Source organism: Rhododendron vialii, chromosome 4a (assembly GCF_030253575.1).
Source record: "Rhododendron vialii isolate Sample 1 chromosome 4a, ASM3025357v1".
Lineage (NCBI taxonomy): Eukaryota > Viridiplantae > Streptophyta > Magnoliopsida > Ericales > Ericaceae > Rhododendron > Rhododendron vialii.
The window spans coordinates 37,815,974-37,840,797 of record NC_080560.1 but is presented as its reverse complement, the minus strand read 5'-3'; the positions used below and the strand labels follow the sequence as shown (position 1 = coordinate 37,840,797).

At 39.6% G+C, this 24,824-nt stretch overlaps 1 long non-coding RNA gene across 1 annotated transcript; it reads left to right on the top strand.

The window, feature by feature from the left end:
- Nucleotides 1-9,939: 9,939 nt before the first annotated feature.
- Nucleotides 9,940-12,091, top strand: LOC131324200 (uncharacterized). Its single transcript, XR_009199260.1, has 2 exons — nt 9,940-11,253; nt 11,873-12,091. It is a non-coding gene; the product is annotated as an uncharacterized LOC131324200 (long non-coding RNA).
- The last annotated feature ends 12,733 nt before the right edge of the window (nt 12,092-24,824 follow it).

The window sequence follows — 24,824 nt, the reverse complement described above, 5'->3', positions numbered from 1 at the left end:
CTTGGGAATTGGGATTATGCGAGTAAGCTGGCATGCCTGCTTATCAAGAAAAACATGCGAAATGACAAAAACCATAGATATACGTACGGACATATTTCTGACTAATAGTATGTCATAACTAGGAGGACTTTAATATACCATGCGGCTCAACAATGAGATACTCATCATTTCCGACTAGAGGATTTGATTTGTCATCGCTTATCTTTAACAATCACATTTTAGGTTTTGCTTCCAGTGTCGGTGAATATGCATTACTGCTCAGATGTGAATTTAAATGGCTTCGGCTCTTGCTTGCTCCCTGACTTAGTTGCTTCTGAGCCAAAAATAACCTTTTGTCAACCCATAAGAACCAAAAATATAAACTACTATGCGCGAAAATCCCTAGGAAAGTACGCAGAACTCTCTTCTGCTTACTGTTCCTCTCTACTTTTCTGCATAAAGCATGACTTCGCAATTGGAGTGCCTTCGGCCGGTTGGCACTAACGGTTTGCTTGTCTTGTGTTGGAGATAATTTAAAATTACATTTATCTTATCTCAAACCTATTTTGTGACATAGGATGCCCATTTCCTTCTTAAATTTTTGGGCGATGCATAGCCATTACTGCATATTTACTACACCACATGCATGCTCTTCTCTCACTGATCAACATGTATATATGCATAATGCATACTGAGCCAGTAGATGAAAATATATACATCTCAGCATCTTTTCCTCCTAGAAAAGCTAAAAGCCTTTGCTTCTATTTACTCTCTTCCAACGAAAATATCAGAGTGCAATTGGCTCATATTTTCCCTCTTGATCACTTTACTTGTCGAAGAAAACTACCGAGAAAACTTTTGATTTTAAACCTCAGTGTATCCGTTGTACTTTTATACAAGTGATTTTGAGCATACGGGTGGTTCTTGGTTTGAAAAAAGTTTTAGCTGCACACAAACCTTTCAGGGATTGTTTTATCTTGAAAGTGGAACGTCACACAACTTGGTGCAAGCGGGGACGTATCTTCTCTTAGAACAACGCTTTATGCGTGACTCAATCTACGTAAGTTTTCTCTTAATTCCTAATTTGTTGCTTACATAGTTATCTCAATATTTGATTTTTCGTGTTGTCGTCTCTAGTTATTGTAGTTTACAGAAATTCTAACGAATATTTCCAACATCTTGTAGTTAGGTCTAAAGGAGAAGGAAGAGCATTGGAGCATCTTGTAGTTTTATTTGTTGTGTTACCATCACAGGCGAGTCCACTTCTTCTATTTGTTTGTCCTCACGTGTTCATATTCCCTTCCATACCAAAATCAGAAAGTATTGGTACAGATACAATATATGTACCAGTGAATACAAAGTCCTTTTGGGCCCGTTTTGAGTCTCAAAAAAATGATCGGAGCCGTTTATTTTATTAAGAATATTTTACGTATAAGCTCAATCCGGTGTCATTAAAGGCGTTTATCAAACATCCAACTTTACTTTAGAATTTAGGCCTGAATTCTGAGACAAAATTAGACGTTTCGTAAACACCCTTACGATACCAAAGTTTTTATTGAATTTCATTGGAACGGCGTCAAGAAAAGCACCACAATCTTAACTCTCAACCCACTACTTTTGGCTTCTGTTGGGATGTGCGAGCATCTCCAAGCCAACTAGCCACGTGATCCAATTGGCTACTATAGCTAGTCAAACCAAATGATTATCCTAGAACTTCAATTTGGAATCGTTATGGCCATGAGCTTTATGATTTTAACTCAGTTGAGAAGAGCTTTCAATTTCCACGATTTCGAAGTTCTGATTTGCCCTCTTTTCTTTTCCAAAAACGGTGATACAACCGGCTGAGAACTAGCACTGGTGCTTTTTCGGTCCAAACCCATCACCATCGTCGTTAGCACTATTGCTTTTCCGGTCACTCGTCGTCAAACATATTCTCTTCTTCTCCCCTTGGAACACTTCTCTCCCTCTATCATCAAAGACAATTAACACTGTGTTTGGTTGCAGTTTTGAGATAAAAAAGTTTTATAGGTTTGCGTATTTTTTCGTCTTTAGTAATTTTTTTTAATATTTTAACAAATTCTTTTACTTTTTGAATAGATGTACGTTATGTACATACAAAAAGTTAAAAATAAGTAAAAAATTTGATAAAAAATCACTAAAGATGAAAGAACATGGATGACGAAATAGTCAAAAATTCTGGAGAGATTATTTCTGAGAGGAGAACCAAACAAAGTGTAAACTATCCTATCAAATTGACAATCACCAGAAATACAAGATTGTAGTATCAATACGCAATGCTCAGCTAATCGCACAAGCAAACCCGTAACAAACTCGAATACACGCATAGTTTATATTACACAAATTATCAATGTCTCTGGTAATGATGCATTTAGTCTGCTGAGAGAAATATTAAAAGGTCCGGCACAGTTGCACTTAATGTAATGCCCTTCAAATTGTAGCAGACTTCAAGAGAAACTATTGAAAATGATGTTCTCATTAAGGGTCATCATTTAGCTTGAAGGCCCGCGACCCGACCAAAGCCCGCCTGGCCCGCCGGGTTTTTACCCAGCCCGAGCCCGTAAAACGGGCGGGCTAGCCCAACCCGTAGTTTGTAATGGCGGGCTAGGGCCTATGAATTTTTACTCGGCCCGTCTGTAGGCCTGGCCCGTGAGCCCGCCCGTGGTACCCGCCCAAAAGCCCGCCAACGGGTCCGCCTATTAGCCCAAAATCCCACAAAACCCTTTCTTTTTTTCCTTGATTTAGTTTTGCCCAAGGAAATTTAAGCCCGCCCGGCTTTTGGCCCGCCGGCCCGCCAATTGGGCTAGCCCATGGGCCGGGCTTGGGCTTTAATTTATGGTAGGTAGCCCGGCCCGCCAAAAAGAAAAAGCCCGGTCGGCCCGGACCTTGGATGGGCTTGGGCAGCGACTTGGCGGGCTGGGCCGGCCCGGCCCGACGATGACCCTTAGTTCTCATGGTTTGAAAAAATGGTGTCGCTACACAACGGTATCAGTGAGGGATGAGTCTTGTAATGAGCAATATAGTGGTCTGCGAAAATTTGCAAACATAAAGGTCTTACAAACCATAATAGTTGTGCAATAATGGGCCATAACAGCAGTTACTGACAGAAAATGCAAAGAATCAATTATTTCAAAAGAGAATCTAATATAAAAAAGGTAAGAACAATTCTTTTACCTGAGAATAATACATAAATACAAAATATGTTGGACAATGTATAAAAAAGTGTAACTTATGTTCAAATTTTTGAATAGTTTGAAATCCCTAACAACATCTACAATTGTTACACTTATATTGCGCTATCAACACTGCTACCACTGCCCAATGACGGAGCCAAAATATTTATCCAATGGAACAACAATTAAAGATACACTTAGTAATTTTTCCTTCAAAACTTGTTGATCGATTTGTATTTTTGAAATTTTTTACCCCATTGAGCTTAACATGCAGTGCCACTGCCTCCATCGCTATTTTAAACTTTAGTTGTTCCTGTCCTTCCAAACTTTCTTGACCCATTTGCCAGTGATCATGGGACTCCTCCGTCTTACTGGCTACCCAATTCGCATGGCTTTCCAGATGAAAAGCCCACAGCTTTTTCCATGTAGAAGGCTCTGGAAAGTTCAAAGGGCCTGGGCCGCCAGGCCTTACTAGCATTGCCTTGGGATCCCTGACTAAACAATCACCACTGGTCCAAGAAAGAGGGGAAAATGAAACAACTTCCACCTTCTCTTTGGAAACAGCCTCAGTCTTTCCCATATTTTCCTGTTGAGATCAATAAAGTTGTTGACCTCACATAGATTACAAGAGGTTGGACAGTGGGAGGTTAGTTTAAGGGTGTGGAACTTATGGAAATAATGAGAAATGAAAGAAAATTTGATTAAGAAGGAAATATAGAAGAAAGTTTCTCATTTTCCTTTGTTTGGTTTCATAAAAGAATGTGCAAACAAATATCTTCCACTTAGTTTCTCTAGATTTTTCTTTTCTTTTACTCGCGACGTTACAGTCAAGCATGGAAAGAAAAATCATGGGAATCCACTTGTCCTCCCAAGAAGTCAACTTTCTCAGTACTTTTGTATTCCACCTCAGAGCACAGCACAAAATATCACTTCAATCAAACACAACTGAATAGCCTGCCTAAATCATAGTAATTCTGAATATGTACAGTTTAGTCTTCATTTTCCCAAGGCTACCTTGACATATAACACGTTTATACTGTACATCATATGAGAAGATAGATATACAGCAGAGTCCACCTGCTAACAGGGTTTCAAACTCAACAGTCCTATATCTTCCAAATATATTCAAGTTCCTATCTCTTTCCAAATATAGTCAAGTGAATCTGTAAACATTGCGACTTCTAAATATCCCTAGTGTCGTCGTACATGTCACACACCTTCCTCAAAAGTAATGCTTATGATCTTAACCATCAACATTCTATGGTAGCGGGTGATGTTCAACATGCACCACTCACCGCCTCATCTACACATTCAACATTTTCAAAGCAATGCTGCGTCCAAACCATATTCTCCATTACCATACTTCTTGCATTCAAATGCAAATGGTGGATCTCTCATGGTAAGGAACTGTCCTTCGAATGTAGCTCTAGTACTCGATTCACATAATGGCCCTGGCTTTGTAAGATATGGAAATATGCTGCACCAGATTGTGTAACAAAAGGCAATATGCTCATAGTCACATGCTGTCCAAAAAAATGCTACAGAATGAAGTGCATTGGCCACATTGGAACTTCAGCACCTCTTTCCCAACTAAAGCCAAAGTTATAAGTCTCTAAGGTAGCATCGTTTCCGCTAGGAGAAGGGATGGCATTAAAGGACAAAGGCGAAAGGTATGCTCCTATAGTTGTGATACAGAAGATAGTTGCAGGCTGGAATGCAGAAAAGGGAAGATTTTGTAGCAAAAAGTAAAAGGACATGGAAAACTTCCAATAATCCAATTTCATCAGAAATAAGATTCACAATCATCTCGTTTATCGAATGCCATGACAAAAGTCAATTCAGAGTACTGAGTACTCAAGTTTAGTCTGAAGTGGCCAAATATTCAGTACAAAACTCATACATAACTTACCGAATCTAAACAACTTGACAAATTTACACATGCGCACACACACAAACGTACCCCAAATGTAGTTGCTCAAAGAAAAAAATGATGTGAAAGAACCATAAGGAATAAAAAACAAATAAACTCAAATCAGACAAGTTAAACTTCCAGGTGGGAGGGAGAACCACCATTGCTAAATGCAGAGAATTCCTTTGGCATTTGCAAGAAATACCCAAACTCACTGACCTGCTATACCAAAGCTACGCTACTCCGACGTCTGGCGGCTGAGGTCAGACCTTTGTCGCCTTCGCCAATCGACGCCATCACTGACAAAACTGGCTGGAGTCCGGTGACGAGTGTTTGGCATCGGTCATCGTGAAATCTAGATCTGGGGAGTCTAGGGTTTAAGGTTACTTACGTTCTAGGGATCTGCTATCTCTTCGATGTTCACTCCCAAAGTCTGACATCCATCGTCAGATGATTGTTCCCATTACAGGTTTCTATGTTCTTGTAATTACTATACATAATTATATATCCGTCGAGACAAAAGTAACATACTATTACCAAAATCAAGGTCAAGGCGTATAAAAAGTAACAATTCAAATCTTCACTTGATAAAGCCGTTTATATAGAAGTTGTTTACCAATACGAATATTTGACAAGGCATTCAAGGATGATTTTGGTGAACGGGAAAACGCTCAAAAGGAAGAATGATCCATTTGACAAGGCATTCAAGGATGATTTTGGTGAACGGGAAAACGCTCAAAGGAAGAATGATCCATAAACTATCTTTTGTATTGTTTTGTCTTGTATTTTGTGTGCTAAGCCTCAACAAACCATTAGGTCAATTGGAACTGCGTAAATGCGTTCAAGTTGCTGCTGCTTGTATTTTACTTTTCCATGAATCAAACATTGGTTGAATAAAGCTTTGTACAAATTATATGGTACGCTCTAAAGAGCACCATATGCGTTCTGATAACTATGGAAAAGCACCCTGTCCCTTTTTGAATTCACTCTTCTCTTCTCTTTAAAGATCCGTGTCCTATCTTACCATGTATTTTCAACAAATCTTCTATCATAGCATTCTCAAAAGAGAAGTTGGCACGTGCCTGTTTGAGCATTCCTTCTTTTTGATAAGTTAATATTTGTTGAAAATGGATTAAAGGAATCCTATCCATATACAAAGGAAAGCGAAGAAACAAGAAGGCGAGAACCGACTGCACAACCCTTCCACTCTCCTCCACCTCTTCTCTCCCTCCTCTTCTTTTTTCTTCTTCCCCCCTCCCTTTTTTTTTTGCAGGTTTCTCTCTCCGTTGCCTCACCCCTGCCGCTTTCTTCTCCTGCCTTGCCTTCTCTCCCCGAGCACCCGCTGGCTTCGGTGTCGCCAGTTTGGCCTAACATTGAGGTGTGGGCTGGCGGTTGTGGAGGCAAGGTTTGTGATGTTCTCCCACCTGTTTCTGCACTCCGGGGTGTATTTTGGTCGGGCCTAACAGCAAGCGGAGACATTACGGCATACATCTTGGGGCAGCCATGGAACTATGCAGTGATCTGCTCGAGCATTTGTAGGAGACAACGAAGCGGCAGAGTTGCGGGGTTGTCCAATTCTCTGACCGTTTGTGAGGGCTGAATCAGCAGTTGCTCGGCGGTCAATCGGGAGGTCCGGGAATGGGCGAGGATCACGACGTCGTGGCTCTCAGCATCTGGTGGATTGGGTTCAAGGCTATGGGGATTTTTGGTGGTGGTTTGGGCTGCCGGAGAGTTTCTCTGTCTGTTTGGGGCTAGTAGTTTACATGGGGCATTACCGGTGCTATCAGAGCAATCCATGTACACGACCGCGTGGGCTCAGGCCAGCCAGAGAGAAGACCCAAGTAATGCCGTGGTGACTTTGGCTACCAGAGAAAAGACCAGGGTAAAGCTGTGGTGACTCTAGCCACTAGGGAAAAGACCCGGTAAAGCCATGGTGACTCTAATGCTCAACCTCATGAGGACACGAGGAAATAAAGTGGGGAGATTGTAACACCCCGTCCCACCTCGGAAGTCTATATGGATGATCTTGGCATATAGCAAACCTTGTAGGCTACTACTAGTACATTGGGCTTAAGCTTTTGGGCCATGTGAAGTGGCTTGTGGATCAAAATCCACGTACTGGCCTGGGGCATTACAGTTGGATTTTGGCAGTGGCAGATTCATATCTCCTTAGGGATAGGGTGTGGGACTAGGCTTGGCCCGTTTTCGAGCTGCACTTGGCCCATTTTTGAGCTGCTGTTGTAAATCTGGGGTTTCTGAGCTTGGCCCAATGGGTGTTTTGGGGCTTTACCCCAATAGGTGTTTTCTGAGTTGGTTTCTTGCTAACCTAGGATTTAGATCTTGAGTAGGCAGAAGATAGTTCTTAGCTTTGCATTCAAATTATGAAATTTGCATTCATAATTTTAGGATTTGACAAATTTATGACTTATGAGAGATATAGTGTACTCCATACCTTGGCATAAACTAACTACTTAAGTCTTGCAGCTGGCAATTAAAACTACAGGGTACTAGGAGTACGTGCTTTTATACTTGTTATATTCACAATTAATTCCGGTCACTTTCACATCCGCCATCAAAAAGAAAATAATATAGACATTATTTTACTGGTAAGTAGATAGCTAAACATATCACATATTGATATGCATGGTAGAAAATTTGTTGATTTGCTTGACTGGCATCATACACGTGTTTCCTTTCCTTCACCCTTCCTTTTCTTTTCTCCCCTCAATTACATGCGTTAAGTAGAAAACTATTCTTCCTTTCAGCTTTCTTTCAATCAGGCGTATGCGATAGCATAAAGATGTCACAAGTTATTTCTGTGGAGTGCCTATTCTTTCATTAAACCACTAATTGTTTCTTTATATAAACCTCCTCTTCCATTTTTTATGATATTGAAAAAACGATCTGAATCTTAAATTTTTAAAATGTGGTAGCCATTCGATATCAACCATGGAAAGACACCACCTTGGTGGTGTTAAAAAAGTAATTTGTAATCTTTTAATTTCTAGAAACATGTAGACTTTTGTACTAAAATATCTAATATAAAAAATATTTAGAATAGTGTGGAATGTAATAAGATATTTGTAATTTAGGCATATGGGTTAAAACTAGAAAAGTCTAGAAGTTGTGAGAGTTTTGTGTAATTAAGAAGACTATTCTAGAAAACCAAAGTCGGTGGAACTAGCTCTATAAATAGAGCTTTCATTGTACATTTCCTTGTGCACAATTTGAAGGCAATACAAAAAGTCTCCCTTATTACAACACTCATCTTCTAAACATCTACCACCTCAAACATATAACATTTTCCCTTTTTTTCTTTTATTTAATCAAGCACCCCAACAAGTGGTAGGCGAGTAGATGAAGTACTTGGACTTAAGTTTCAGCTCTTTCCCAATTTATCGTAGGGTCCAACTGCTTGACGCAGTAGTTCTATGAACCAAATGCTGTGAGAGAGCTTTTGCTGGAGTCTCCGTGGTCCATGGTTATGCTGGTTCCCTCCACCCATTTAACACGTTAAAAGAAAATTAGCATTGAAGAGCTGACCTGAAAAGAATATATTTAGTCATAACATTAAAGTGCGGAGCGTTCATTATTATCCTGTAAAAGCATCAGCACACCTAGATCATTATAATGTACGAACCCTAGGTTTTTTTGCAAAAGTTTTGACATGAAACTTCTACATCTGTAAGTTATATATTGCACGTAATGGCTTACCATCAGAATGGCAAGATTAAAAGTCATGAACATACAAGAGAAGAAGATGAAAGAAGGAAGATCGAAGTGTCTCACATGCACATGTTCGGGTCTAATTTAAGATGCTCACGAAGATTGATCTAACATTACACTATAGCATTTACCGGACTTAACAGTTGAACTCTTATCATTGAAACTAATAGGAAGATAGTAAGCACGGGATGGACAAAGCTTTGGTGATAGGATTGAGGGACTCAGGATTTAGGTTACCTACTTCATGTCCATCGAGTTTGAGTGTTTATGCATATTGCGTCTTAGCTGGTATACCTTTTGTTCAAGTCAAAGATGATTCAACATTTGATTCAAGTAATCTCTCCCACTCAAGCGAAAATATTCACAATCGCTTTACTTTATATGCATGTTTCACTTGCAAAAATAGTATTTGATAACATGCTGTTTAAGTGTTTGAAAAAGTGATTTGATATTGGTATTATAGAATGTTTAAGGTAATATTACAAGGATTGTGAAAAATTCATGTCTGCCATTCAATGAAGATCAATAAAAACTTAGAACTTCTAATTTTATCAATAGTTCCAGTAACTTATGTTGTTTAAAGATCTTCTTGACACAAGTATAGTTTTAAACTTGTAATCAAGGCATATAAGTTGAATAATCTTCAATTTTTGTATCCACTTGTTCCTCTTTATGTATAGGGCACACAATATGTAAAGACTTTAAGTTTTGGTAAAATTGCTAATACTACAATGGAAACTGTAACACCCATCCCGGGATATTTAGAGTTTCAATTTAATTTTGAGGTTTGGGGCTTAATTCGTATTTGTTAGATTCTATGAGGACCTTGGTGTAATTTGCATGGTGATTGTTATTGGTTTGGAGTATAAGTTGAGAGGAGAGGTGACCACATGGGATTTTTTTTCCTAAGTGACTAAATAGCCATCATCAGGAGGATATTTCCTCATTCTGCCGACATAGAGAGAGAGAGAAGGGGGGGAGAAAGGGAGGAGGAGGTCTCGGCTAAGGGGAGGGGGGAAGGAGAGGTCCGTTTTCGACGATCCAACTCGGTGACAAGTAAGTTCTTGTACTCTAGAAGTGTAATCCATGTTTAATTTTATATTTGTGTGGTTAGATTCTCTATGGATGAGTTTTGGAAGGAAATTGACAAAGTTCATGTTTTGGGTCAAATTCGTGGGTTTTGGTAATCTGTCTTTTGGGGGCCCTTCTGCTAGGAATCAATTTTTGGTGTCTTCATAACTGTAAAAGTACGTTTCAATACGAAGATTTCGGTACCAAGATCATGCAAAACCGATAATCACACAATTAGTTATGAATTTTTGAATACTGGCTGTTTGCTGGATGTGCGATTCTGTGCGTGGCTGTCTTCTTTTAACTTTCTGGGCATGATGAACATTTTGGGTGGCTTTGGGGTCTTTTACAGGAGCTGCATATTTAAGTTAAGAAGAGATTGGCGTTGGAATCAAGTAATTTGGTTAAGTATACAATTTTTGGTGAATTTCTAAAGCAGGGTTGGTTGACTGGGGCGAAAATGGTTGCGAATCGGTTTTTCTTTTGATTGTTGGGTTAACCTCCTCTCGTTTCTGAACCTGGGATTTTAACTGAGTGTAGGGCTTGTAGTGGTGCAACTTTTGGTGTTGGTTTCAATATTTTTGGGTTTAAGATGAAAGAGTTATGATTTTTCAATCAATTTTACTTATTCCCGCGTAGAATCTGACAGCACCGACGGACTTTGGTATAATGGCCATAACTCCTAGCTCGGGACTCGAAATGACACACCGTTTGTTTTGTTAGAAACTAGACACATAGAGCTTTCCAACGATACATCTCATGCATCCTGGGTATGTCCGAGCGATAACAGATTTGCATCTAAAGTTGACCTAAATTCTGCCTTTGCACCAGTTTTTACTGTTATGTTGAAGCTATAATCGTAAGGCCGTAGTTAGGTTACCCGAACTCTGTTTTTGATGTATGACCTATGGATTCAAAGAAGAAGAAGTCTACTTTTCAATGGTTTAAGTGTCGCCCTGGAATTCATGTTGTTTAATTAGATATGGCCAAAATAAGACAGGCTGGTTGTGGTTGTTATTCTTGTTTTGGGAGTTTTGTTGCGTTGGGCTGTTTGGTTGAGATTGTACACTTATGGGTCTTTATATTTGATATATTTGGGTGTGTTGGAGTACCTTGGAGTATGGAAAAGATGTGTGAGGTCTCCCGGCGGGTATGTGGGTACTCCCAGACACCTCTAGAGATTTTGGTGACTTTGTGTAATGTTTGCCCCATTAGCTAGTGTAGAAGGCATGTTATGATTTGTTAGTCTAGCATTTGGTTTAACATTCCTAGATGTTCATATGCTAATATGGGTTAACTTGTGGCTAGGTAACGAGCCGGTCTTTTAGGAGGTGCCGAAACCGTAAGTTTGGCATACTCCAGTCGAATGAAAGGTGAGTGTGTCTGATATGGTTCTTCTCAATAAGATATTGCTATGGTGGTATGTATATATCTTGCTAATGGTATTTTAGCTTTCAATATGATTATCGATATGTAAATAATGCGGTGGAGGTGATTATATATCAATGATATCATGCTAATCGAGGTTTAGCTATTGATATGGATATATATATATATATGGTCGAAATTGTATATCATGCTAAATATTGTTTTAGCTAATAGTATGCATGCTTGTTGTATGTTGATTGTAGCTGCGAAAGGATTGTGGAATGAGTCACGCCATGTCGTATGCCATTCCGTCTAATTAACGGAGGTTGGGAGCATGGTTTGCGGGACACAATGCCTTAGGTACATGGGAATGTGGCAGACGTGTCACTGCATGCTTATGTGATTTATATTCATGCTGTCGTTGATTCAGTTATTGCTATGTGGTTGTTTATTGGATAATATTGCTATGTTTGGCAGATGTGGTGGTTATAACTAATGTACTCATATGGGTATTGCAGTTATGTTGGTGGTGAATATTCTTATTGATATTCTTTTGGGTATTGTGACATTTTATTGAGCATTTCTATATCTCACACACTCTGGTTTTCCTTTTTGGACTGCCAGGTAGCAGGTGGCTTAGAGTGGGTCCACTACTGGTCAACGCTTTGGAGAGTGCTAAGACTAGCGTCGGGTGATGTCTTTGGTTAGATTGTTGCGTAGCTGATTCGTCTAGAAGCTAACCTAAATTTTATGTAATTAATTGGAGAGAGGGATATTTATTATAACTTGAGAGTTGAGGTTTTGGGCGTTGACTTGGTTGTATTTTAAGTGAGAAGTCTTCCGCTAATTTGTATTCTGATTGGTTGTAGAGTGTGGTGTAGTCTATTGTGTGGAATGCCACGTGGCCGCGCTGACTCGGGCCCACTCTGGGTGCTGTTTGCGGGGCGGGGCGTGACAGAAACTCACGAAGGATCGTAAAGGCTACATATCATAATGTCCTATATGGATGCAAATATAGGTCATTTTTTATACACATATAGGTCTACATTGGTAACACTTAAAGGTATAGGGTATGCATTGTATACAAACTTTATTTTTCAATACAAATGATAGGAGTTATGGATCTTGTGATGGGTACTTATCATGATGTTGTCTAGGAATGCATCCAATGATACATTTTAAATTCTTGTTCCCTATAAGTATCCGGTACGAAATATTGGAAGTCATGGCAGTCAATAACATACTTGTATGCGATCATAAATTATGTCGCGAATTGAATCTCATCTTTTGATATGGAAGCAAGCGCCCATCTCCAAAAGTAATTGAGTATTGTGCAGTGTGCACCCTTTGAGGTGAGTTACAAGACTAAGTGATTGTAAGATCATTATAATTCGCCAATGTGACCAAGACTGAGGAATCAAAACCTAATTCTTTTAAGTTATTATATCATAACTTTAACTTTTGAATGGTCTTTCTTGATACAAGTATAGGTTTACATTGGTAACACTTTAGCTGCAACAATTAGAGCTTCTCGGAATCCTAATGCTTCAGTAGACCGTGAGGAGAAGAGCCCAGAAAAAGGAATGGAAACCGTACCCAAAATACTACCAAGATGGTCTCGTGCTACAATACTCACACCAACTAGACCGTGTTTCTTATGAACAGCTCCATCGACATTGAATTTTTTGACATCAGGCGGGGCGGGAGCCATGTTGACGGGTGAGGGGATTTTCAACCAAATGGGGATGCCTCTTTAAATCTGTGGCTTGCTTATAATCATCAGAGAGGAGCATAGCTTTTTCCAGAATAATTGAGCTAGGCCAAACTTGGCCATCAAAGTGGGTTTTGTTCCTGCCCTTCCACAAAAACCAACAGATTTCCGCAAGCAAAGCACACAAATTGTCCTTGTCACTATTGGTGCAGAGGCTTTGCAAAATATGGGTCCACCAATCCATGAAAGAAAAGGAATTCCAGGAGGGAGATAAAGCAGAGGCAAAGGGGGAGTTCCTCCACACTTCCCGTGATATTTTGCACTGAAAGAGAAGGTGCTCAAGAGTTACAGGAGCAGAAAGCAATGCCTTAAAAACATTTTCACCTTATTAATTAGGGGTTGGCAATTTCCAGATTTCCTTCTAGTGAATATTAGATGAATTGCCCAAGCTAGATTCACCCCGTTCTCTAGAATGACGGGGAGCATTGGCCATTCTAGCTAAATGATATGGCGAGCGAACAGAAAATATACCACTATCTGTAAAGTGCCAAATACCTTTGTCGCGCATCACTTGAGAGCTAATGGGAATTATGAGGATAACTTCCACATCAATATCAGAGAATAAAGATCTAATCAGAGGAACATTCCAAGTGTGAGTCTCCCCATTAATAAGGTTAGATACCAGTCAAACGTGGCGAAGAGAGGAGGCATTGGATGGCTTGCGGCCGAGGACTTTGAAGGAGAGAGAGCGGGGTAGCCATGAGTCATTCAAGATATAATCGAGGAGCCTGTTCCCATGCACCATCTCTCCTACCCTTGCTGAGGATTGATCTACCTGCATGAGTACTTCTCCAAGCCCATGAGGCGGAGCTGGGACATGAGGCCTGCCAAAAAGGGATTGTAGGAAAATATTTGCCCTTAAAGAGTAGCTGGAACAGGGAGGAAGGATTATTCAAGAGTCTCCGCCCTTGTTCCGCGAGGAAAGCAAGATTGAAGTCGTGCAAATCTCGAAATCCAAGCTCCCCTTGATTCTTACTATCGCATAGTTTACTAAACTATATTAATGGACTAGTGGGGTTACAAACATTAAAAGTGGACTAACTAGGTTACAAGTTCTTTACAGTAAACCTAGACTAATTTTTTATTTTATTTTCACCATCTTTGGCCCCCACCAAAACTTTCTAATTGTAGCACAAATCTCATTGCATAACCGTTTGGGCAAAAGGAAACATTGCCTGACATAATTGGGCATTGTAAACAATACTGACTTCATCATGGTTTCGCGACCGGCCAAGTTTAAAGTAGAGTCCCTCCAGCTTTGAAGCCTTGCAATAATCCGGTCTTTGATGTAATTCAACACCCCTAGCTGTGTTTTTGATTTCCCAATAATCGATGGCAGACCCAAGTACGTACTTTCCTCCATGATTCTCAAACCGAATATTAACCGCATCAGAAATATTGTTCTTGACATCAAGAGGAGTATTTGGGCTAAATATTGTTCGACACGTAAAGATTGCACAATCGGAAAACGTTTGCATCGTTTGAACAAGATTTGTTTGACCTATAAGATAAGATACGAACCAATTCTGTCAACCGACGAGCAAAATGGGAATTTGTTCATTTATAGTGAACCATGGTGAATATGGGATTTTGGAATGTTAATGTATGTAGATTTAGGTTAATTCCTTCCTTTAATTTAGGAAATCGATTTTGTCATTATCCTTTTTGTTAATGTCATTTTTCTTCTTTCATAAAACAAATAATCTAATCAAGATACAAAAGGAAGTGACATTAACAAAAATAAGAGTTGCAAAATCACTCCCCTTATTTTAAGATTAATTTTTTGGTTGTTGCGTAGAAGACTGGATTATTGGTGGACAAAGGGAAAATTATTATTTGTGGTTGCTAATAATCCAAGCTTTAGGGCTTGAATTAAGTAAACATTGTCCACGGGCTTGTAGCCCAACAATATTTTCTCGCCTTTTCTACATGGAAGGTGAGACCTATTCTCGCTAGGAGTTGCACAAAAAATTTGGTGCACCGTGAAACTGGTCCGGACCAAACCGATCCGTATCTTTTGGATTTTGTTCGTAGATTAATGGTTTGGACACGGATTCGAAAATTAAAAAACTGTGAGATACGGATTAGAATTGGATTTTCATTTGAAAGCCGTAGATTATCTGAACCAGACTGTGAGATATTTAAAAAATAATAATAGTATATATATATATATATATATATGTAACATATAGTAAATAATTAAGATAATTTTACACCTATTTCTATATTAATATCATACAATAACTTATATATGCATGCGTATATGAGTATATGTATTTATTTATGTTCAATTTAATTGGTTGTCGTCTCTCCGACTCTCAAGCTATCAAGCTCGCAACTCCTATTGAATCAATTTTACTGGATAGTGGATGTGCATGTATTTACTGTAGTTATGTTCTAGTTTATGATGTAATGTGTTTGAAAATTAACTTGCAATACTTGCTAAGCGCTTACTGTAATCATCTTTTACATTTTTGGAGAATAGAATCATGTAGTACTTGGTTGATGAAGTACATGGAAGATGTAATCCGTGGACAAAATCGGAACCGAATCGTGACTCACAGTTCAAATTGGAACCTAGCCGCGAGACTTTTGATCTGAACACAAATTTTATTTTCAAAAAATCGTGACTCGCGGATTAAGATTGGATTCATAGGGATCCGATCCGATCCGGACCATGCGCAGCCCTAAACTACTTGGTGTGGTGGTTAATGTCATTTGGACTTGCCCCACTCGTATGCCACTTAGCGGTATTCCTTCCTCATTCTTTTAGAGGAGTCGGATCCTTATTCAACACTTATACCTTAATTAATTTTTCTTCAATTTTTTTCACTCAATAGGTATAATCAATGGTTTAGAGTTGTTCAAAAACAAATCTTAACTATTCATTACAACAAATGGATAGCCGCGATGTGGATTGTCCCCTCCATTTCAAAAGTACAACCAGAGATGATCCATTTTTGTTGAATAAGGGGGCGTTTCCACAAAGTTTTTGGTGAAAAAATGTAGGTCATTTTACCATCTTGTTTACACTAATTTACTAATTTTGACATTTTAATTCGTTATTCACACTAACAACTTATCAACAATAACTTATTTTTCAACAACAATGGGGTGGTGGATAGTCATTTTTCATCCCCAAATGCAGAAATTAGTGCTCCAATAGGGATGGAAATGGGAATGAAAAATGCATTTGATGGATATGGAAAGGGAATTGATTTTGTCACTTCCATATTTTCTAACGCCACTACTCTTCTGTCACAAAGCAAATCATCTAATAAAGACACAAAATGAAGTGACATTAGCCAAAAAAAGAATGACAAAATCACTCCATATAGAAATGGATATATTTATCCCCAAATGATTATAGCCATCCTTGTCACCTCACCTAAATCTAACTACCATCTATCAGAAAAGTTTGCCGGAGTTACTTCATAGTCGCCCGAAAGTTTCCAATGAGAATAATTGTGCTCAAAATTTTTACCGTTTCAACGGCTATATATTTCATACGGGAAAATTTTAATCTCAACCCTACAAAATGTCAAAGGGAGGAGGGGCTGGAATTCATTCCCTTGCTCCCCAAATACCCTAAAAAAAAAATAGTGCATCAATTATGGCTGAGCCAAGCTGTAATACGAGAGGAAAATTAATCACTTCCGATTAGTTGGGAATTTATTTTGGATGAAAGTTAAAAATAAAAGATAATTCTTTAAAAGAAAATTATATATAGACCTTTTCTGACACGTCCCACACGGTTGCTTTTCCGATCCAAACCCATCACCGTCATCGTTAGCACTATTGCTTTTCCGGTCACTCGTTGTCAAACATATTCTCTTCTTCTTCCCTTTAGAACACCTCTCTTCCTCTCTCGTAAATTGCAGCGTTAAAAGATAGTTTGTGGCCCCATGAGGGCATTTTGGTAATGTTGGGAAGGAGATATATTTGGGATTTTTAGATCCCAATCCTTTTTTTAGCTTTGATTTTAAAATAGTTCTCTACGTATTATTTTTATTCAATCTTTTTAAAATAGTCTTGACCCATATTAATTCTGACAAAAATACCCTTAGCTATGAAATCTGTTTCTATGAGAATTGTCTCTATGAGAATAGTCTTTTTGAGAACTGCCGATGAGAATGATCTCTTTGAGAACTGCTTCGCCTTCAAACCTCGCCTTCAAATATAAGGTTGAATACCCCAAGCGTAGGGCTAGGTCGTCGGTAGCATAATATCCGGAAGTCCGGGATCGTACCCACAGAGAATTCGAATGTAGCTTAATCGGATTGTAGGTTTTATAAGGTGGATTGTGGCGTTTGAGACGGCCAACTTGGTTTTGCTTTAAACGGTGAAAATTGCCGAGGCAAAAGACTAGGATAACGCTTAATAAACTAAAAGGAGGCAAGTCTAGGGATCGTCTAACCCTTGACTTTAGCCGTTACCGGTTCTCAATATAACTCAGACGAGAGCCATGACCGCGTGCTCACGCCCGGAAGATTTAGCTTTAATGACTACGTTTATCAAAAGAGGTGATTAACCGGAATTAAATCAACCTATTTTTGCTAATGTATCTAACACGTAGGGGGCCACGAGCCCTCAATATGTCGCTTGCCAAGACCGCTTGACTAAACTTCATACCAAGGAGTTAACACGCCTCGCTTAGACCGAAAAGGCTAGGTTAATGAAATTCCGAAAATCAAGATTTTAAGCCCGAAGGTTTGAGAACCAAATAACCACCTAAGTCCTCGGGAAAGATTACCCCGAGACTTGGCCTATCAACTACTCACACATAGCTAAAGCATGAAAGAAAGCATAAAAACGAGACATGACTTTTAACCGATAAAAACGAAAACAAACTTGATATTATAAAAGATCTAGTCCGTAGGAACAACTTTAATAAACGAGAAATTAACAAACGAGAATTACTTACTTGAGTTCTTAAGGAATTACACTAGAAAATCTTGAAAGAACATTAATGGAGGAAAACTTAAAGCTAATTATTCACTAGATAACAAAGGGGAGAGAGGAGACCCCTATTTATACACAATGGGTTTCTCTCTCCTCAAATATCTAAAAACATACTATAAAAGGCAAGTATTCCATAAATGGAAAGCCCAAAAAGCAACAAATATCTGACCGGAAGCTCTCCGTATCGATACAGAATAAGCAAAGTATCGATACCACATCGTTAAGTTGAAAAGGCCAATCTCCCGTAACAATCCCGTATCGATACAGATTATGGCCGTATCGATACGGGAAGCTCTGCTTGGAAAGGTAACAAACGCGTATCGATACGGTCCAAAATCCGTATCGATACGGGGAGCTTATCTCTGGTCTTCAGGCCAGCCTCCAAAACTTGACACCCGACGACCGTTGGCTTGCCCGATGCTCCTCGCCTTCGTTCTTTGGTCACTTTGGCACAAGTTCCACCGAGCGATGAGTCTTGAATTAACTTGGGGGTTGACTTTGCGCTCAAAATACACCTTTTAAGGGCGTTTTGCCTGAAACACTAAACAAACTACCTTACGAGCAATATCGTTATAAAAGCTAGATAAATGCAAGTTAAAGCAACATAAAACGGGACTAGTCGCACCAAATATCTACAATATTGGGTGCGCATCACACCCCCCAACTTGAACTTTGCTAGTCCCTAGCAAACTAAAGCAAAACATACTTAACTAAGCTATGCAATCTTCCCGAGATTCAAGATACAAAAATTATGCTCAACTACTACAACTAGGCAAGAGTCCAAAACAGCCCTTCAAATCCGAGTACGTGCAATCCACGCACAAACATGCCATGAACTAGGACGAACAAACTATGCCATATTAGAGTAGTCAAGCACGTATGCACCACAACGAGTTTCGACTCCAAAACTCACAAGGATACGCTCTTATTCAACTTTTTACTCAGTGAGATACAAGATACATCCCATGACAAGCGCTAGCGAGTAAATGCAATAGCCAGAGACAAAAAGCTACGCATGCTATCGAAGGAGCGCTAAGAACGAAAGGAAAGCTAATTATTCACAACTATGCACGTCAAGGAACAAATCATACTCAAAAAGTAATAGATATCAATCATGCATCAAACGGAGTTAATTAGCGTACAAAAGATCAACGGAGGACTTTATTAGCTTATAACGACCTTGGATACAAAGAGAAAGGGACTACAAAAATGTAGTGGCCATATACTAGCTCGGGTTAACTACCTTTGGCCACTACCAACCCTAAACTACCCAAGGCATGACCACATATTGACCAAACACTAAGCAAAATTACGAAAAAGAAATAAATAAAAACTACTACCACCGACTCTACCACAGATACTTGTCATCCTCATCCGGCTTTTTACGGCATTAAGCCTCGAGCTCCCCCTTCCCATCGGACTCTTTTCATCCGGAATGTAAGCTAGCCCAGAGGTCACACCAATCCTCTCATCATAGTATTCAACCCTATTTCAGATATGATTTTGCTTTTTCATAGCATTCCTTTGATTTTTCTTTGAGGAATAGGGTCATTTGAGGTGAGATTTGTAAGGAGAGAGATTGAGGGGCCAATTTTGAGGGCTTGGAGAGCGAGATGAAAATTTGAAGTTTTAACATTTGTAGTGGAAGAGGAGAGATAAGGAATCATGTACCAAATTTCGCCTTTTTGCATCCCAACCACTTCTATCACATTCACACCACCCCCAAACCTTCTTAAAACATTGAAAACTATAGACACACAAACCTCCGAACATCCGGTTACCTAGGTTTGCACAACGGAAGAGACTCGGACTATGGCTCAAAATAAGGACAAAATGACTCTTATGTGGTTTAATCAAGCAAAAATGCCTTGAATCATTTCCTAAGTACGCTAACAACTCCAAATAAGATGCACAAGAGATATAAACACTACTCAAGCATGAACAAAAGATATTATTTACGCAAATGCGGAAAATGAAAGCAAAAAGCATGGGATGCTTAAGAATGAATCTCTACTCTAGCGATGCACAACACTTGACTTGACTTTTAGGCTCAACTTGTTCATCAAAGTTCACGTATATGCACGCGACATGGATTCAAACACATAACCAAATTCGACGGGATACACGACTCTTGCCATTGACACAATTGAGCATAATTAAAGTATCTAGCAAGCGAAATCACTACTAACAAGGGAGAATTGCAAGTAAGAGCAAAAATTTTAAAATTTTAACGAAAACAAAAAGAGATAAGTCTCAAAAACATATATATATAGCATATATATATATCCCTCCCCCCAACTTAAACGATGCTATGTCCTCATAGCATGAAGAACAACAGTATTGAGAGAAGAGAACAAAAGATTGTACCTCCGGAGGAATGTCAACCCCCATATACCTCGACCAAGTTGGAGGCTTTCTTGTCAGTGCTTCCCTTCGTCATTGGAACTGCTTCCAAGGCTCACTCTTTCGGCTCTTCCAACGGAACCACAGCTAGTCACACAGGATCATGGTCAAAACTTTATTGGACTAACAACCGCGACGCGTAATCGCACCCATGCTTAGGGCTCCTGAATGCCTCAATCACTCCGACGTTAGATCCAAACCACCAAGGCTGGTGTGGTAGCACGTTCACCCTGCAAAAGACTTAAGCTCGAACTACCTACTAAGAGACAAATGACATTAGAACCGCCCGGCTCGTGTTATCCGGGCGCCAACAAATAGATAAACAAAGGAAAACAACAAAGAACACCACCCGATTTTCACGCAATCTCACGAGTCATACTTTTCTCCCCACTTTCCAAGCGAGAAACGGGTGGCTATACCAGACCATCAAAAGAGAAAAAGAAAAGAGAAAGAGGGAAAGAAAGAGCTTATGCACGTTCAGCCAAACGCGGGCTCCGAACATTTAGTATGGCATCAAAAATTATTACCATGAACATACCACTCAAATTTATACTCTTTATCAAGAATTGAATTCGACCATGCCACAAAAATAAATATTTGGAGTAAAGCAAGTGCCGAATTTGTTTCATAAACTTGAGTTCCACCAAATGCATATTCCAAACTAAATCAATTTTCAGACTATTGACAAAATCTACTATAAGAGGATGGTACACCAAATCAAATTCGTCAACACCAAGAAAATCAATCAATTCGACTTTTATAAGCTCTTGCAATAGGGGAGACTCAATATGAAGGGTGACAGCATCAAGAGTCGAGACTTTTGGATGGTTCAAAATTTCTATAGATGGTATCTCCTCAAAGGAAGGAGACAAACTTTCAGGTCTAGTCACATTCTTCCCATCCTGCTCATTCAGCAGAGCATACAAAAAGTCTACCTCCAAATTCGTGTCCCCAACAATGAGAAGTTTCTCCCCCGGATCGTCACACAGAAAGGGATCCATAGGGGGAGAATGCTGGATATCAGGCTCAACATTTGGCTCACCACCCCAATCAGACTCTGAGGAGTTATCAGAATCTAAACTAACATCTTCAGCAAAGATATGCGGCTCACTATCCTCTTCCATGGCATTTGAATTGGACTCTTGAAAATGTTTAACAAAAACCCTAGATTGCAAAGTTTGAGCCAATAGATCAAAGAAATCTAATGCTTCAACGGGTTCTTTATCAAACAATTTACCATCGCACAACACATCTATGAAAGCATGACTCTTGTGAGAAAGTCCATCATAAAAATAGTTAGCAATTTGAAAATTTTCAAAGCCATGATTCGGGACCGCAATGAGCAAGTCCTTGTATCTTCCCCAACATGCATAAAATGACTCATTCTCTCTTTCAGCAAAAGTTTGAATTTGGTTCTTGAGATCAAACCAATTAGTGATGGTCATACGACTTTTAAAAACATTGGCGTCATGAGGGGCTATGCAAAGGGGTGTGAAAATTTGATTGGGACAAAGATACTCCCGCAAAGTCTTGTGCGGTGTGATGATTTGATTAGGACAAAGGTAATCCCGCAAAGTCTTGCGGGGTGTTTCCCACTTTGCTGCCGCCATTCTATTAGATAGATAAGACATAAAATAAACAGGCTAGAGGGGCTATGCCGCCACCTCTTTTCTCAAAACAGTTCCATGGGGTTAAGCTACCACCACGTTATATGGACAATAAAAGAAAAGGCAATTGATGCTCAATCTAGCTTCGTTACACCTCAAGTCGAATTGTTGGCTCGGTTAGAGGTATCCGCTAAGTCGAGTTCAAATTACACAAAAAAAAAAAAATAAATAAACGTAGTACTTACAGTGGTTTGTCGAACCTCCAAATAAGCTATAAAAGAAATCCCCGGCAATGGCGCCAAAAATGCTTCGCCTTCAAACCTCGCCTTCAAATATAAGGTTGAATACCCCAAGCGTAGGGCTAGGTCGTCGGTAGCATAATATCCGGAAGTCCGGGATCGTACCCACAGAGAATTCGAATGTAGCTTAATCGGATTGTAGGTTTTATAAGGTGGATTGTGGCGTTTAAGACGGCCAACTTGGTTTTGCTTTAAACGGTGAAAATTGCCAAGGCAAAAGACTAGGATAACGCTTAATAAACTAAAAGGAGGCAAGTCTAGGGATCGTCTAACCCTTGACTTTAGCCGTTACCGGTTCTCAATATAACTCAGGCGAGAGCCACGACCGCGTGCTCACGCCCGGAAGATTTAGCTTTAATGACTACGTTTATCAAAAGAGGTGATTAACCGGAATTAAATCAACCTATTTTTGCTAATGTATCTAACACGTAGGGGGCCACAAGCCCTCAATATGTCGCTTGCCAAGACCGCTTGACTAAACTTCATACCAAGGAGTTAACACGCCTCGCTTAGACCGAAAAGGCTAGGTTAATGAAATTCCGAAAATCAAGATTTTAAGCCCGAAGGTTTGAGAACCAAATAACCACCTAAGTCCTCGGGAAAGATTACCCCGAGACTTGGCCTATCAACTACTCACACATAGCTAAAGCATGAAAGAAAGCATAAAAACGAGACATGACTTTTAACCGATAAAAACGAAAACAAACTTGATATTATAAAAGATCTAGTCCGTAGGAACAACTTTAATAAACGAGAAATTAACAAACGAGAATTACTTACTTGAGTTCTTAAGGAATTACACTAGAAAAGCTTGAAAGAACATTAATGGAGGAAAACTTAAAGCTAATTATTCACTAGATAACAAAGGGGAGAGAGGAGACCCCTATTTATACACAATGGGTTTCTCTCTCCTCAAATATCTAAAAACATACTATAAAAGGCAAGTATTTCATAAATGGAAAGCCCAAAAAGCAACAAATATCTGGCCGGAAGCTCTCCGTATCGATACAGAATAAGCAAAGTATCGATACCACATCGTTAAGCTGAAAAGGCCAATCTCCCGTAAAAATCCCGTATCGATACAGATTATGGCCGTATCGATACGGGAAGCTCTGCTTGGAAAGGTAACAAACGCGTATCGATACGGTCCAAAATCCGTATCGATACGGGGAGCTTATCTCTGGTCTTCAGGCCAGCCTCCAAAACTTGACACCCGACGACCGTTGGCTTGCCCGATGCTCCTCGCCTTCGTTCTTTGGTCACTTTGGCACAAGTTCCACCGAGCGATGAGTCTTGAATTAACTTGGGGGTTGACTTTGCACTCAAAATACGCCTTTTAAGGGCGTTTTACCCGAAACACTAAACAAACTACCTTACGAGCAATATCGTTATAAAAGCTAGATAAATGCAAGTTAAAGCAACATAAAACGGGACTAGTCGCACCAAATATCTACAATATTGGGTGCGCATCAAGAACTGCATATGAGAATTGTCTAGTTATGAGAAATGTTTTTTTTTAAAGTCTACAAGAACTGTCTATGAAAACTAAAAAATACACAGTTCACATAGCCTCACCACACACTAAAATACACAATTTATGAGAATTGTCTCTATGAGAACTGAATATGTGAACTGAGCTATGAGAACTGGGTTATGTGAACTAAAAAATACACAGTTCACATAACTTCACCACTTACTAAAATAAACAGTACACATAACCTCTACACATAGTTCACATAGCCCCAACTCGACTGACGGCGACGACGGCGGTGGTCCATTAGTGAAAGGGGGGGCGCGTTAGTGTGCGGAGAGAGAGAGAGAGAGAGAGAGCACGCTCAATTTTCACGTCTATGGAGTGGATCTATTTACACGTCTATGGAGTGGATCTTGGTGGGCAAAGATGTCATTAAGTAATATAGCCGAGCCTATTTAGGTTTGATAAAAAATATTAGCGTTGGAATGAAACCCAACCTAAAAAGGACTAACCTCTAATTTTCTAGATATATTCTGGATGGGACGAGGTGCCCAAAAATAAGGACCCTTTTAGATGGATTGGATTTGGATGACCCGGGATATCATATCCAAGGTGAAATTAGCTAAACAAACGCCGGATGATATCCGAGGCCAAATTATCTAAACAAACACCAGATAGTATAAAGCACCCGGATTGTTATATCTGGGTGCCTTGTACCGCTGCCAAACAGGCGGTGAGTTGCAAAGCAGAACCTAATAGACGAGAAATTCTTTAGTGCCTGTTGGGTACCGGACAGGTGGTGCCGAGTATTGATTTCGGCCGTCCAATAAAGTTTTAGATGGTTCAAATTTGTTCGGTTGATTTTAAAGTATAAAATGACTAAAATATCTTTCAACAGCCGAACAAATTTGAACCGTCTAAAACTTCATTAGATGGACGAGATGGCAGCACCACCTGGCCGGTACCCAGCCGGCACGGAAGAATTTCTCGATTTCTAATAGACAGACTGTACATGGACACGCCGACCTCAAAAACTCGCGCCCACTCCACCACCACCCCCCCCC